The 16,262-nt window shown below is 38.5% G+C and overlaps 1 protein-coding gene across 8 annotated transcripts in view; it reads right to left on the bottom strand.

The window, feature by feature from the left end:
* SPATS2L (spermatogenesis associated serine rich 2 like) overlaps positions 1–16,262 on the bottom strand; it is a 160,635-nt gene that overhangs the window by 36,711 nt on the left and 107,662 nt on the right. The gene's annotated exons all lie outside the window — the stretch shown is intronic.

Genomic DNA, 16,262 nt, shown 5'->3' on the forward strand with positions numbered 1-16,262 from the left:
AGGTAGGTTTCTATTTAGTTATTGCTGGAGTGAATTAAATAGCACCTTAGTGGCCTGAAAAGGAAATGAATCACCCTTAACATCTTTCTTACAACCAGGGGAGCTTTGGTGTGAAAAAAGGGAAGTCACTGTGCTTCTGAAGGCCAGATTCTTATAGAAGGCTGGGTGTGGTAGAAGAGTGCAGGCTCGGGTCTGGGAGAACCATGTTCTGATCTTCCCTCTGTCCTGACTGACCCTGTGGGAATGACTTCGCTTTTTTGGCTGACTGGCTCCCACCCAGAGCACGTCATCTATATAAAGCCCAGACTCTTTTTAGCCTTCCTCACTTCTCTCTACTCCCATGGTACCCCTTAAAAACTAGGTGTACTGTATTTGAACACAGGCTTAAATGTCTATTCCTTGCCCCTGCCTTGAAGAGCCTATGATTCCCTCAACGGCAAATACTAAAATTGGATTCATTTTTGAAGCCCCAGTGCTTGTCTCTATCTGTAGAACTGTGACTGAACAAAAATACACTTAAAATCATTTCATAGAAAAAATAAGAAACAAAAAACATTTTTCCCAACATATCACAAATATTCCAGAGAGACTACACTCAGAAAGTGCAAAATATAATCTGGGTCCTAGTCAATTTGATTTTAGACATTACCCCACTTATGATAAGTGTAAATTGACTTTAGTTGAATACATCATTCATAACTTATGTATCAAGACAGCACAACATACTTTCATGGGCTGAATGATGATTCCTCTCTAAAATTTACTTAAAGAGAAATTTACAGTACACAATGAAATGTTCAGCAAAGGTGTGAACGAAGTAATTAAGTGATGAAAAGAGCATTCCCTCCAGTAATGAGACAGATTTAAATGGAATTCATGGTAGGGCAGTAGTTGTCAAACTTCAGTGCGCATGAGTTCTCCCTTAGTACTCACTACAAATACAAACTCCCAGACACCCCTTTCAGAGATTCTCACTCAGCACTGGGCCCAGGATTCTACTCGCAGGGTGGTTCTGCTGGGGTAAAGATGGGTGGCACCACCTACCTGGAGAAACTATTGAGAAAGACAAACAACTCATTTTTTGATGACTCTGTAAATGTTCTGTTAAAACAGTGATTACGTATAGGCTGGTTCCAACTCATTTCTTCTCTAAATCATAGTTAAGATTCAGCCTTGATTAAACATTATAAATTAAGAATCTAAAACACACAGCACTGTATATGTTGTGGTAAATTAGTCTTATTCTTGAAAATAGGGGAATTATACTATAGCCTTAGGGGAATTATACTATAGCCTAATTGACAAAATGACCTTAGAATAGAAGAAAAAATTATTTCAAATGCAAAAGGATTTTAAATGGAAGACAAGAATATAATTGAGCTAGAGCTGAAAATACTCTGCTTGTGTATCAGAGAACTTACATGTGGGCTATTGGTTCATTTACTCATTCAGTCCACCAAATATTTATTGAGAAGTTTAGCAGTATTTTTTAGGGTCCTGAAAAGCTGTCTCATTATTGGTGTAATGATTGAACACTGGTAAGAGTTGAAATTCTCAAAGACTACTAGGATATATTTGCACATTGGCTGCACAGATCTGTCTCCAAATACAGCAAGACTCTGAGGTTCTTTCAGATGAAAATTGGTGGAGGCTTATTCAGCTATAACAGAATTAGGTTCATCTTGACCACAAATCCTGTATTTCTAGCAATAATAGGAGTTATTTCCTGAATAAAGCTATATTCCTCTAACATTACAGGCCAGAAGTACCATCAGTTCATTATCTTTCTAGAATCCACTTGTAAACTTCGATATATGATAGCTGACTTGGAGATGATTCCTTTCATTGCCCAAATAAGGTAGCCACTAGCCACATGTGCCTATTGCACACTTGAAATGTGACTTGTCTGAATTGAGACATGTTGTAAGTGTAAAATACCCCCCTGAAATTTGAAGAATTAGTACCAAAAAAAGAATTAAAATTGTTTCTCTGATAATTTAAAAAATACTGATCACATGTTAAAATAGTATCTTGGATATATTTAGATAAAACATATTACCCAATCTAATTCACCTGGTTCTTTTCAGATTTTTAGTGGGGCTACTAGAAATTTTAAAATCACATGCATAGCTCACATTACATTTCTATTGGATAGCACTAATATAAACCAGAAGGAGCATGAGATTGTTGGTCTAACCATTACTAATCTATATTCTGGACTGAGAGAGTATTGATTTTAGTGAAACCTTAAAATATCCTCTGAGATTTCTACACGACAAAAGTGGCAACAGAGTACAATGTACATCTTGTTCATCACTATATACCCGGTGCCTAGTAGGTATGGAGGAGCAAGTGGATGAATGAATCAGCATTACTTTGGTACTAGGCATTCCTACGTCCATTCCGTTACAGGGAGCCTAGCTTGATATGAGTCTCTGGCTGTGTCTTTATCCAACATTCATCAAATATTTGAACCAAAGTAGCTGAATCTCAGAAAGAAAAATTATCTCTGGAAACAACCAATTGGCTCAGATTTTAATAAAAATTATATATATTTTAATTTAATCCTTATTCATATATCTAAAAATGGCTCCTAGAAGCTTATATACTTTTGAATTTAACTATTACCTGACCTTCCTTGTATTAAAAATACTTACTAAATCCTAACATAGACGGTATATAACTTCTTAAGTATTGTTCTGGTTTCTGATTCACTTTAACTCAACAGATATGTATGAAGTCCCTACTATGTGCAAGCCCTGGCTTAGTCATAGGAGATAAATGGGACAATGTCTCTTCCCCCTTAACAACTGGTATGTAAAATATGAAAAAGCAATGGAAGACTCTGTCTTTATATGTAAAGTCTATCTCTTGTAATAAGCATAGTTGGGTCTTGCTCTTTTATCCAGTCTGTCAACCTCTGCCTTATAATTAGCTTTTAGTCCATCTACATTTTTTAAAATTCAGGTATCATTCATATGCAATCTTATGAAGGTTTCACATAAACAACATGGTGGTTTCAACATTCACCCATATTAAGAAGTCCTCACTGCCCCTACCCACCATTGCAGTCACTGTCTATCAGTGTAGTAAGATGCTATCGAGTTATTACTTGTCTTCTCCATGCTGTACTGCCTTCTCCATGACCTATCTATATTGTGATTGCTAATTATAGTGCCCCTTAATCCCCTTCTCCTTCTCCACCCACTCTCCCTAACCCCTCCTCCTTTGGTAAGTCCCTTCTTGGAGTCTGTAGGTCTGCTGCTGTTTTGTTCCTTCAGTTTTGCTTTGTTGTTACACTCCACAAATGAGGGAAATCATTTGGAACTTGTCTTTCTCTGCCTGGTTTCACATTATACCCTCTAGCATAATACCCTCTAGCTCCATCCATGTTGTTGCAAATGGTAGGGTTTGTTTTTCTTATGGCTGAAAAATATTCCATTGTGTATATATACCACCTCTTCTTTATCCACTCACCTACTGATGGAAACTTAGGTTGTTTCCATATCTTGGCTATTGTAAATACTGCTGTGATTAGTCTATCTACATTTAATGTGATTATTGATATTACTGGGTCATGTTTACCATTTTGAGTTGTATTTATTCTTTGCTTCTTTTGTCTTCTTTTCCTAACTTCTTTTCAGTAAATCCTCTTCCACTTTCCTTCTTCTAAAAACTGAGGCCCTCTTTTCCTTTTTCTTCATTATTGTGGACTTCCACATTTAAAAATTCCTTTGCTATCACTGAATGGGGTTTGTGATGAAGAAGTATAAATTTATGCTTTTTTTCTGAAAAAATTATGATATGCATTGCCAAATGATTTTCCAGTCAATTGGCACCCATTTACATTCAGCTGTAATGTGTGCAGTTGTTTTCACAATTAACTCTTGCCAATACTGAGAACTATCAGTTTTCCAGTTACTGGATCTTGGTATCAACTCACATATTTGACTTCTCCTTGACTTGATTTATTTTACACAGCAAAACATGAACTGTGGTAGTTGTTCTTTGTTAACAACATCAAAGAAAAGAAATCTTCCTCTTGGGAGAAATATGTGGACTTGGATAGAAATATTTTCATAATATACGTACAGTTATGTATGTGTTCAGATTTGAAAGTTTCTGGGAACTTTTTTTTCTCATTATTTTTTTACTTTTTAGTGAAACTTTACTGTACTTCTAAGCAGACTGAAGGAAGTACACAAAGAATTCAAATTTAACTTTAAGAAATGTATTACATATAGAATTGTTCTAAAATAATTATTTAAACCCATTCAGTTAAGATGGTTTTGCAGTCTCCTGTACACACGTCATTTCAGTAAAGCACATCATTTGATGACAATTAACCCAGTATTGTAAAGTAGTTTTATTTGGAAAAAAACAAGTATAATTGTGTTGTTATAAAATTATGTCTAAAATTCCTAATGTGTGTGTTATTTAAAGCTGCTACCATTACCTTAAAAGCACTTAAGTGAATATGATAGTGTTTTAGGACAACTGATGATAATATAATTGGTGGTTCTTTGATCATTGATTTTAGTGTTCTTAAAGATCACAAAAGAGGAAATGCAAAAAGAAATTAAACATCTGAGAAACATTCTATTTCCCTACTAATAGGTTTTACAAATAAAAACAATGAGATTAGTACAATAACAAAGACAACTCTTCCAAGAATAGAGACCAGAGGACACAGGACAACATCCAGACCACATCCATACCTGCGAGAACCCAGCGCCTCACGAAGGTGGTAAGATACAAGCCCCAGCCCGGAGGGACCCAAGCGGCCCTCCACCCCAGCTCCGGGCAGGAGGAGAGGAGTCGGAGCGGGGAGGGAGAGGGAGCCCAGGACTGCTGAACACCCAGCCCCAGCCATCCGGACCAGACCGCAGACACAGTACACATGTGGGGTCCTGGATACTAGAGAAACAGGGCAGCAAGACTGGTGAGCAGGTACTGGAAGCTGCGCTGGAGAACAAAGAAAAACGACTGGCCATATTTTTTTTTGGCGAGTGCTTTTTGGATGTCCTAAAGGGACAGGGACCCCAATACTAGGGAAACAGGGCAGCAAGACCGGTGAGCAGGTGCCTGGGGCCGGTGCTGGAGAACAAAGAAAAGCGAGTGGCCATTTTTTTTTTTTAGTTACTTATTTAATTTTTTTTTTGTTTTTCTTTTTTGTTGTTGTTGTTTTGTTTTGTGAGTGCTTTTTGGAAGTCTTAAAGGGGCAGGGCAGGACACTTAGTCCAGGGGTAGGGAATCTGAGAATCTCTGGGCACTCTAACCCCATGGGCAACAGGGAGCACGGAGGCCCCTTAAGGAGATAAATAGCCTCCTGGCCACTCCCCCTCCAACGTGGCTCCACCATTTTGGAGCAGCGGCCTGAGCAAGGTCACGACCACAGCAAACAGCAGAGATAAACTCCATAGCAGCTGGGCAGGAAGCAGAAGCCCTGTCTGCGTGCAGCTGCCCAGCACAAGCCACTACAGGTCGCTGTTCTCCCAGGAGAGGAAGGCCACAAACCAACAAGAAGGGAAGTTCTTCCAGCCATCACTCGTTCCAGCTCTGCAAACTATTTCTATCACCATGAAAAGGCAAAATTACAGGCAAACCAAGATAACAGAGGCAACACCAGAGGAGACAGACCTAACCAGTCTTCCTGAAAAAGAATGCAAAATAAAAATCATAAACATGCTGACAGACATGCAGAGAACTATGCAAGAGCAATGGGATGAAGTCTGGAGGGAGATCACAGATGCCAGGAAGGAGATTACAGAAGTGAAATAAACTCTGGAAGGATTTATAAACAAAATGGATAAGATGAAAGAGGCCATTGATGGAATAGAAACCAGAGAACAGGAATGCATTGAGGCTGACATAGAGAGAGATAAAAGGATCTTCAGGAATGAAACAATATTAAAAGAACTGTGTGACCAATTCAAAAGGAACAATATCCGTATTATAGGGGTACCAGAAGAAGAAGAGAGAGGAAAGGGGATAGAAAGTGTCTTTGAAGAAATAATTGCTGAAAACTTCCCCAAACTGGGGGAGGAAATAATCGAACAGACCACGGAAATACACAGAAGCCCCAGAAGAAAGGATCCAAGGAGGACAACACCAAGACACATAATAATTAAAATGGCAAAGATCAAGGACAAGGAAAGAGTTTTAAAGGCAGCTAGAGAGAAAAAGGTCACCTACAAAGGAAAACCAATCAGGCTATCATCAGACGTCTCGACAGAAACCCTACAGGCCAGAAGAGAATGCCATGATATATTCAATGCAATGAAACAGAAGGCCTTGAACCAAGGATACTGTATCCAGCAGGACAATCATTTAAATCTGATGGTAGGATTAAACAATTCCCAGGTAAGCAAAAGCTGAGGGAATTTGCTTCCCACAAACCACCTCTACAGAGCATCTTACAGGGACTGCTCTAGATGGGAGCACTCCTAAAAAGAGCACATAACAAAACACCCAACATATGAAGAATGGAGGAGGAGGAATAAGAAGGGAGAGAAGAAAAGAATCTCCAGACAGTGTATATAACAGCTCAATAAGTGAGCTGAGTTAGGCAGTAAGATACTAAAGAGGCTAACGTTGAACTTTGGTAACCATGAATTTAAAGCCTGCAATGGCAATAAGTACATATCTCTCAATAGTCACCCTAAATGTAAATGGACTTAATGCACCAATCAAAAGACACAGAGTAATAGAATGGATAAAAAAGCAAGACCCATCTATATGCTGCTTACAAGAAACTCACCTCAAACCCAAAGACATGCACAGACTAAAAGTCAAGGGATGGAAAAACATATTTCAGGCAAACAACAGTGAGAAGAAAGCAGGGGTTGCAGTACTAATATCAGACAAAACAGACTTCAAAACAAAGAAAGTAACAAGAGATAAAGAAGGACACTACATAATGATAAAGGGCACAGTCCAACAAGAGGATATAACCATTCTAAATATATATGTACCCAACACAGGAGCACCAGCATACGTGAAACAAATACTAACAGAACTGAAGGGGGAAATAGACTGCAATGCATTCATTTTAAGAGACTTCAACACACCACTCACCCCGAAGGATAGATCCACTGGGCAGAAAATAAGTAAGGACACACAGGCATTGAACGACACACTAGAACAGATGGACCTAATAGACATCTATAGAACTCTACATCCAAAAGCAACAGGATATACATTCTTCTCAAGTGCACATGGAACCTTCTCCAGAATAGACCACATACTAGGCCACAAAAAGAGCCTCAGTAAATTCCAAAATATTGAAATTCAACCAACCAACTTTTCACACCACAAAGGTATAAAACTAGAAATAAATTCTACAAAGAAAACAAAAAGGCTCACAAACACATGGAGGCTTAACAACATGCTCCTAAATAATCAATGGATCAATGAACAAATTAAAATAGAGATCAAGTAATATATAGAAACAAATGATAAAAACAACACAAAGCCCCAACTTCTGTGGGACGCAGCGAAAGCAGTCTTAAGAGGAAAGTATATAGCGATCCAGCCACACTTGAAGAAGGAAGAACAATTCCAAATGAATAGTCTAACATCACAATTATCGAAATTGGAAAAAGAAGAAATGAGGCTTAAAGTCAGCAGTAGGAGGGACATAATAAAGATAAGAGAAGAAATAAACAAAATTGAGAAGAATAAAACAATAGCAAAAAATCAATGACACCAAGAGCTGGTTCTTTGAGAAAACAAACAAAATAGATAAGCTTCTAGCCAAACTTATTAAGAGAAAAAGAGAATCAACACAAATCAACAGAATGAGAAATGTAAACGAAAAAATCATGACAGACTCCACAGAAATACAAAGAATTATTAAAGACTACTAAGACAACCTATATGCCAACAAGCTGGAAAACCTAGAAGAAATGGACAACTTCCTAGAAAAATACAACCTTCCAAGACTGACCAAGGAAGAAACACAAAAGTTAAACCAATTACGACTAAAGAAATTGAAACGGTAATCAAAAAACTACCCAAGAACAAAACCCCTGGGCCGGACAATTTACCTCGGAATTTTATCAGACACACAGAGAAGACATAATACCCATTCTCCTTAAAGTGTTCCAAAAAATAGAAGAGTAGGTAATACTCCCAAACTCATTCTATGAAGCCAACATCACCCTAATACCAAAAGCAGGCAAAAACCCCACCAAAAAAGAAAATTACAGACCAATATCACTGATGAATGTAGATGCAAAAATACTCAATAAAATATTAGCAAACAGAATTCAACAGTATATCAAAAGGATCACACACCATGACCAAGTGGGATTCATCCCAGGTATGCAAGGATGGTACAACATTCGAAAATCCATCAACATCATCCACCACATCAACAAAAAGAAAGACAAAAACCACATGATCATCTCCATAGATGCTGAAAAAGCATTTGACAAAATTCAACATCCATTCATGATAAAAACTCTCAGCAAAATGGGAATAGAGGGCAAGTACCTCAACATAATAAAAGCCATATATGATAAACCCACAGCCAGCATTATACTGAACAGCGAGAAGCTGAAAGCATTTCCTCTGAGATCGGGAAGCAGACAGGGATGCCCACTCTCCCCTCTGCTATTCAACATAGTACTGGAGGTCATAGCCACAGCAATCAGACAAAACAAAGAAATACAAGGAATCCAGATTGGTAAAGAAGAAGTTAAACTGTCACTATTTGCAGATGATGTGATATTGTACATAAAAAACCCTAAAGACTCCACTCCAAAATTACTAGAACTGATCTCAGAATGCAGCAAAGTTGCAGGATACAAAATTAAGACCCAGAAACCTGTAGCTTTCCTATACACTCACAGTGAACCAATAGCAAGAGAAATCAGGAAAACAATTCCATTCACAATTGCATCAAAAAGAATAAAATACCTAGTAATAAACGTAACCAAAGAAGTGAAAGACCTATAAACTGAAAACTACAAGTCACTCTTTAGAGAAATTAAAGGGGACACTAACAAATGGAAACTCATCCCATGCTCATGGCTAGGAAGAATTAATATCGTCCAAATGGCCATCCTGCCCAAAGCAATATACAGATTTGATGCAATCCCTATCAAACTACCAGCAACATTCTTCAATGAACTGGAACAAATAATTCAAAAATTCATATGGAAACACCAAAGACCCCGAATAGCCAAAGCAATCCTGAGAAAGAAGAATAACGTAGGGGGGATCTCACTCCCCAACTTCAAGCTCTACTACAAAGCCACAGTAATCAAGACAATTTGGTACTGGCACAAGAACAGAGCCACAGACCAGTGGAACATATTAGAGACTCCAGACATTAACCCAAACATATATGGTCAATTAATATTTGATAAAGGAGCCATGGACATACAATGGCGAAATGACAGTCTCTTCAACAGATGGTGCTGGCAAAACTGGACAGCTACAAGTAAGAGAATGAAACTGGACCATTGTCTAACCCCATACACAAAAGTAAATTCAAAATGGATAAAAAACCTGAATGTAAGTCATGAAACCATAAAACTCTTAGAAAAAAACATAGGCAAAAACGTTTTAGACATCAACATGAGTGACCTCTTCTTGAACATATCTCCCCGGGCAAGGAAAACAACAGCAAAAATGAACAAGTGGGACTATATTAAGCTGAAAAGCTTCTGTACGGCAAAGGACACCATCAATAGAACAAAAAGGAACCCTACAGTATGGGAGAATATATTTTAAAATGACAGATCCGATAAAGGCTTGACATCCAAAATATATAAAGAGCTCATCCACCTCAACAAACAAAGAACAAATAATCCAATTAAAAAATGGGCAGAGGAACTGAACAGACAGTTCTCCAAAAAAGAAATACAGATGGCCAACAGACACATGGAAAGATGCTCCACATCACTAATTATCAGAGAAATGCAAATTAAAACTACAATGAGGTATCACCTCACACCAGTAAGGATGGCTACCATCCAAAAGACAAACAACAACAAATGTTGGCGAGGTTGTGGAGAAAGGGGAACCCTCCTACACTGCTGGTGGGAATGTAAATTAGTTCAACCATTGTGGAAAGCAGTATGGAGGTTCCTCAAAATGCTCAAAATAAACTTACCATTTGACCCAGGTATTCCACTCCTAGGATTTTACCCTAAGAATGCAGCAATCAAGTTTGAAAAAGACAGATGCACCCCTATGTTTATCGCAGCACTATTTACAACAGCCAGGAATTGGAAGCAACCTATGGGTCCATCGGTAGATGAATGGATAAAGAAGATGTGGTACATATACACAATGGACTATTACCCAGCCATAAGAAAAAAACAAATCCTACCATTTGCAACAACATGGATGGAGCTAGAGGATATTATGCTCAGTGAAATAAGCCAAGCAGAGAAAGAGAAATACCAAATGATTTCACTCATCTGAGGAGTGTAAGAACAAAGGAAAAACTGAAGGAACAAAACAGCAGCAGAATCACAGAACCCAAGAATGTACTAACAGGTACCAAAGGGAAAGGGACTGGGGAGGATGGTTGGGTAGGGAGAGATAAGGGGAGGGAAGACAAAGGGGGTTATTAAGATTAGCATTCATATTGGGTGGGTGGGAGAAAGGGGAGGGCTGTACAACACAGAGAAGACTAGTAGTGATTCTACAGCATTTTGCTATGCTGATGGACAGTGACTGTAAAGGGGTTTATAGGGGGGACCTGTTATAGGGGAGAGGCTAGTAAACATAATATTCTTCATGTAAATGTAGATTAATGATAACAAAAAAAAAAAGCAGTTCCTGTGTGGAGACCTCCAATAATTTCTTCACAATGGTATTAAGGGCATATCAAAGTGTGGGCAAAGGGTCTGTTTGTGTTTATACAGAGGATCAAAGCCTAATTTAGATACCCAGAAAACGAACTAAGATACGATATGAAGAAGAAATTCCAACATCAACATACTCTGGAAGAGTCATTCCAGAAGATGATCATCAAAAAACTTCAACAAAGATCCCGGTGCTGTTGCAGTTGTAGCTGCATTCATCACACTGGTTCTTGGAATTGCCATTGTAATGAAGAAGGACATATCTAAGCTGGCCTGTGCATACAGTAAAACAACAAATTTGACTGGATCTATACTGTTGGAACTCAACCAAGAATTAGGAGAAGTGCAAGTTGTAGCGCTCCAAAATCTTACAACTACAGACTATCTACTGTTAAAAGAACATATGGGATGTGAACAGTTTCCAGGAATGGGTTGTTTTAATTTGTCTGATTTCTCCCAGACTGTTCAAGTACAGTTGGACAATATCCATCATATCATAGACAAATTTTCACAAATGCCTAGGGTGCCTAACTGGTTTTCTTGGCTTCACTGGAGATGGCTGGTAATTATAGATCTGCTTTGGTTATGTAACTGTATTCCTATTATGTTAATGTGTGTGTGCAATTTAATTAGTAGTTTAAAACCTATACATGCTTAAGACACTCTACAAGAAGATATGTGAAGAAATAATCAATCTTCCCATGTTTTCTTCCATCTGCTACTTCTATAGCTTTTCTTCTTCCTTCCTAATTACAACCCTTAAATAGAATTCATGCCTCATATCGAATTTACCAAGTATCATAATTCTTCCAACTGGTAAAGATACCTCAAGAAAAATGCTGGGCATAAAAGCCACAGGGCATAAATCTGCAAAGAAGTAAAAAGCTAACCTTTTCAAACAATATTGCTTCTCTCTCACTTACCAACTTTACATTTCCCTGTATGGTCCCAGAAGATGACTGGTTAGCCAGAGACGGGTAAGATTAATCAAGGGAGGAACAACCTAAGACAGGCACAGTCGAAGGGGGGCCATCAGGTGAGAAATTGGGGATCAACAGAGGTGAGGTTTAGAACCTCACCCCCCCGTTTTGAGAGAAATCTTCTGCATCCATGGATATTTTGTTGCCCTTGTCTAGCTTGGATTAATACTTAGTCTATAGGCACATAGCTGATCATCTACATTTGCTTTCTTACAGCACTAAACTATGTTTTCTACCTTTATCTTGCATCTACCTACCAGTTCAGCATTTTATTTAAAAAAAAAAAATAATAATAATAATAAGGGAGAAATGTGGGATACACATATAAATCAAGTATAAAAACCAAACGAATATTCATATTGGACCTGATTGTTTATAGTTCATAATGCGTGATCAAAACCGAAAGTTTCTGTGATGACTGCCCTTGTACTGTTCACCGTGTAAGAACTTATTTATGGAGGAATTTGTTCACCATGTAAGAACTTTCATTATGCTTCAGAAGATCGGAGACTGATGAGAATTAGGCTTGGGGTGGATTCATGATTGTGCATTGAGTCTCCTATACAGAATTTTATTGTTGTTAACAACCATTTGATCAATAAATATGAGAGATGCCCTCTCAAAAAATAAAAAAAAACTGAGAAGTTTAACAGTGGTTGTTTCTGGAAGGTAGTATTTTTTCCCCTTCCTTAAAGCTTACTGCCTTTTTCAAATTTTTTCAATTAGTATAAATTCCTTTTAAAACCTTGGAAAATCAGAAATACAAAATTCATAATTTTCTTTAAAAAGCAGCATATCTTAAAAAATTTAACTGACACTTCTCCACATATCTTTTCACTAATAAATCAGTAGAGACCATGAGAAATGCTTGTTTGAGTGCATATTTTATCCAGTTATTGTTTTAGGCACCAGAAATTTAATGGTAATCATAGATAGATATGGTCCCTGTCCTTCTAGAACTTGCAGTCTAAGGAAGACAGATAAATCAAATCACCATGCAAATAAATGTAGACTTACAACTGTGATAAGTGTTATGAAAGACAAGTACATAGTATTCTGAAGTCTATAATTGACATATTTTACCTAAGGTTGTAAGAAAGAATTTCCCAAGGAAACAACTCCTAAACTCATCTGAAATCACATGAACTAATCAGGTAAAGAGAACAGGACAGTGCATCCAGGCAGAAACAGTACATGAGGCAGGAGGAAATACTGTGTGCCAGGTTTCAAGCTATTGTCTTTCGGCTCAAATCCACATTTTTTTTGCCCTACTTTGTGATACTGGGTCTGGACTCTGTAAACAACTCTTTTGCCAGCTAGCAAAATGTTAGCTTTGTCAGTAGAGGGCAATAAAGTGACCTTGCAAAGCAATCAGGACAGGAATACACTTCTCATCTAGGTGCTGGACCTTCATTATTATTATTCATCACAGGGGTCAGCAGCCATGCAGAGGGGCTGCAGCCATCTCATGCTGTTTGTCCTGCTTCCCCTGTGACTGGCAGTGGCTTTGAGCCATTCCAGTCTACCTACACCCTCTGGCAATGATAGGTCTCTTCTATAGAACAGTTTAGTCCATGCCCTGTGACACATTTTGTTTGTTACCACAAGGCTGCATGTTCCTCTGGTAGCCACACACCTTCCTCAATCAGTCTTGGGTCGGGCAGCTCTCCCAGTACTAGTTTCTTTATTGTCCAATCTTCCTAGACGTAGTAACTGTTCTCTTGACATGTCTAGACCGTTCAGAGTGCTCATTTCCCCCCTTTAGTGGTTAACCACCTCCTACTGTAGTTAGTAAATGTTTGTATTTGTATTTCATTCTTCCTAGTCAAATAAGCAGTGTGGCTTTTCTCTTTTGACTTGAACCTGACTGATACACATGATCAGTAAGAGGGGCTGAAAGGAGACCAGTACTGCTGGAGCAGAGAGAGCTGGAGCAGGACACCAGGGACAGACTACACTGGGCCTGGAGGCCAGGGTAAGATTCTTGGTCTTAAAAGTTCAGATTTGTGCTTTGAAAAGACTACAGTACAGAGAATGATTCAGAGGGGAACCAAGAGAAAATGCCAAGAGATTAATCAGTGGACTATTGCAGCAATACAGGAAAGACAGGATGGTGGGTTTGGTGCAAAGGCAAAGGTAGAGATGGGGAGAAACAGAAGGATTCTAGGAATATTTGGAAATGAAATAACAGGACTTGGGTGATGGACTGGATATGGGATGAGAGAGGGGAAAATGTCATGACTGATGCCTAGATTTCTGGCTTGCACAATTGGATGGATGGTACACTAAGATCAGGAACGTTAAAAGAAAGCCAAGACTGTGAAGGGAGATCATTGAGTTTGTTTTAAGCCTGTTGTTGAAGTGCTTTGAAATGTCAAAGTGAAAATGTCAAGTAAGAGCCTGGAATTCAGAGAGTAGCCTGGATTGGACAGATGAGTTTGTGAGCCAACTTACATAATTAAAACTTGGGTATGGTAGTAAGAAAAGACTAACTTTACATGAGGAAAGGACTTGGAACCAACCAAGCCTTGATGAGCTTCACCAATTAACAGTTAGGTGTAGAAGAATGACCCTCAAAGGAAACAGGAAAGGAAGGAAGATGCAGGGTAAAATCAGGGAGTGTCATGTCACAGAAACTAAAGGAAAAAGAGAGTGTTAAGTAAGGATAGTGTGATTTCTAAACAGTGTTGAATGTTGCAGAATGGAAAAGGTAACGTAGGGTGTGTGTAAAAAGTGCAACATTTCCAGAACCTCTCCCCTGGCTCTAGTCATTTTACACAACAATAGGTGTTTACTGCTGCAGCCTCTGGCAGCCTCCAGGAACAAGGGGTGGAGAGAAGCTGTCCTCTCCTCCCCTCTGCTGTGCACTTGGTCTGGCACCTGTCAGTCGCTGGAGCTCCACCTATGGAGTTTCTCCCAGAAGGGGTGGGGGAGAGGTGAGGGCACTCCAGGACAGGTGAGGAAGGGCAAAGCGAGAGCAGCTGCAGGAGAGAGACCACAGAGCCAGGCCTCTTGTAAGCAATAAAGAGCTTCTCCCATCTAACTTTTCCCTTGACTGATTTCAGCTTCACCAGTTTCACTGGTTTATTCGCCCCGTCCTGGGAACATGCTTTCCCCCCAGTGCTACATAAGGATTGAAACAGATCTGTTAGATTCAATACATGAAGGCCCCTGGGGGAGCAATTTCTTTCCAGTGATGGGTCTGTAATGATGTAATAATGAATAGGTTGATGAGTGAGAGAGAGAGTGAAGAAATGGAACACTGAGTAAAGAGAACTCTTTTAAGATGTAACAGAATAATGGTCCTAGTGATGAATCCCCAAGAAAACTCTTCACATTGCAGTGTGTGCTTTGATTTGCATGTTTCACCATTCTTATTTTGCCACAAGACAGGGTAATGAACAGAGGAACCAATAACTTCGGAACAGAGACCAAAACAGGTTTATTTTGATGACATAATGTCTTGGAAAAGGCAGTCAGTTATGCCTTTTCATAATGTCTTTATTAAATACAAATAGACTTTATTGTTTCATTCAAGTCCTATGAACTTGATCAGTTCAGAGGTCATACAGCTGGTAACTTTCTGACTGTAAACAAATCTTTTAGTTTTATTTACATTGTCTGTGCAAGGCTTAATATATCATTAATACATTTATAGTTTTCATACTAAAAGATAATAGGTAATAAAGTCAATGATTAAGCTGTCAATGACACAAGGTAGGCATGATTTGTTTCACTGACTTATTTCCCTGCAAAACATTTAATTCTTAATGCATTTGATATAGCCATTTAAATCTTAGTTCAAAAATATTTTTGGAAGGCCTTTTGTTCTTTGCAAGAAGTGCATTCCATTTAATTTGTAACAAATCATCATAATAAGCTATGGGTGGGAAATTATGAAAGTATTAACTACTCAGAGATGAGTAGTTTTTGTACTTTTGCTGTAGAGGTGCAGCAAAAGTAGTTTTCAAATGAGAAAGAGAAAGGAGAGGGCTCTGGATTGGACTCTACCCAGAGCAGAAAAAGACCTGAGGGGTTTTATTATTTCCTGTACCTTCACATCACTACATCCTGTATCTGTCTCTGCTTTACCATCCACAGAGAAAGGAAGCAGGGGTCTAAGTCAGTGAAATGCATTCTAAGGCTTCCCTGAATTTTACCTCAACAGTTCAGACACACTGCTGCTGCTGGAAGGTGAGGTTGCCGCTGAACAACACACAACTATAAATGGGAGTGAAGCCTAAGCATTTAGATGCTAAAACAATTATTAAGGAGGAGTAAGACTAACAATAGATATGCTTATGTGCTTTAAAATGCAAATTTTCAAAAGTGCATGTTCATGTAACATTACTTAACTCAATGTCAGCTGTAAATATTAATAAAGTGTTAGATCTTTAAAAAACTGTAAAAACATACAGTTATAACTCTATAAGAGTTTCAGCTAAAGTCCCTAATTAAA

This window comes from Manis javanica, chromosome 12 (assembly GCF_040802235.1).
Source record: "Manis javanica isolate MJ-LG chromosome 12, MJ_LKY, whole genome shotgun sequence".
Taxonomy (NCBI): Eukaryota; Metazoa; Chordata; class Mammalia; order Pholidota; family Manidae; genus Manis; species Manis javanica.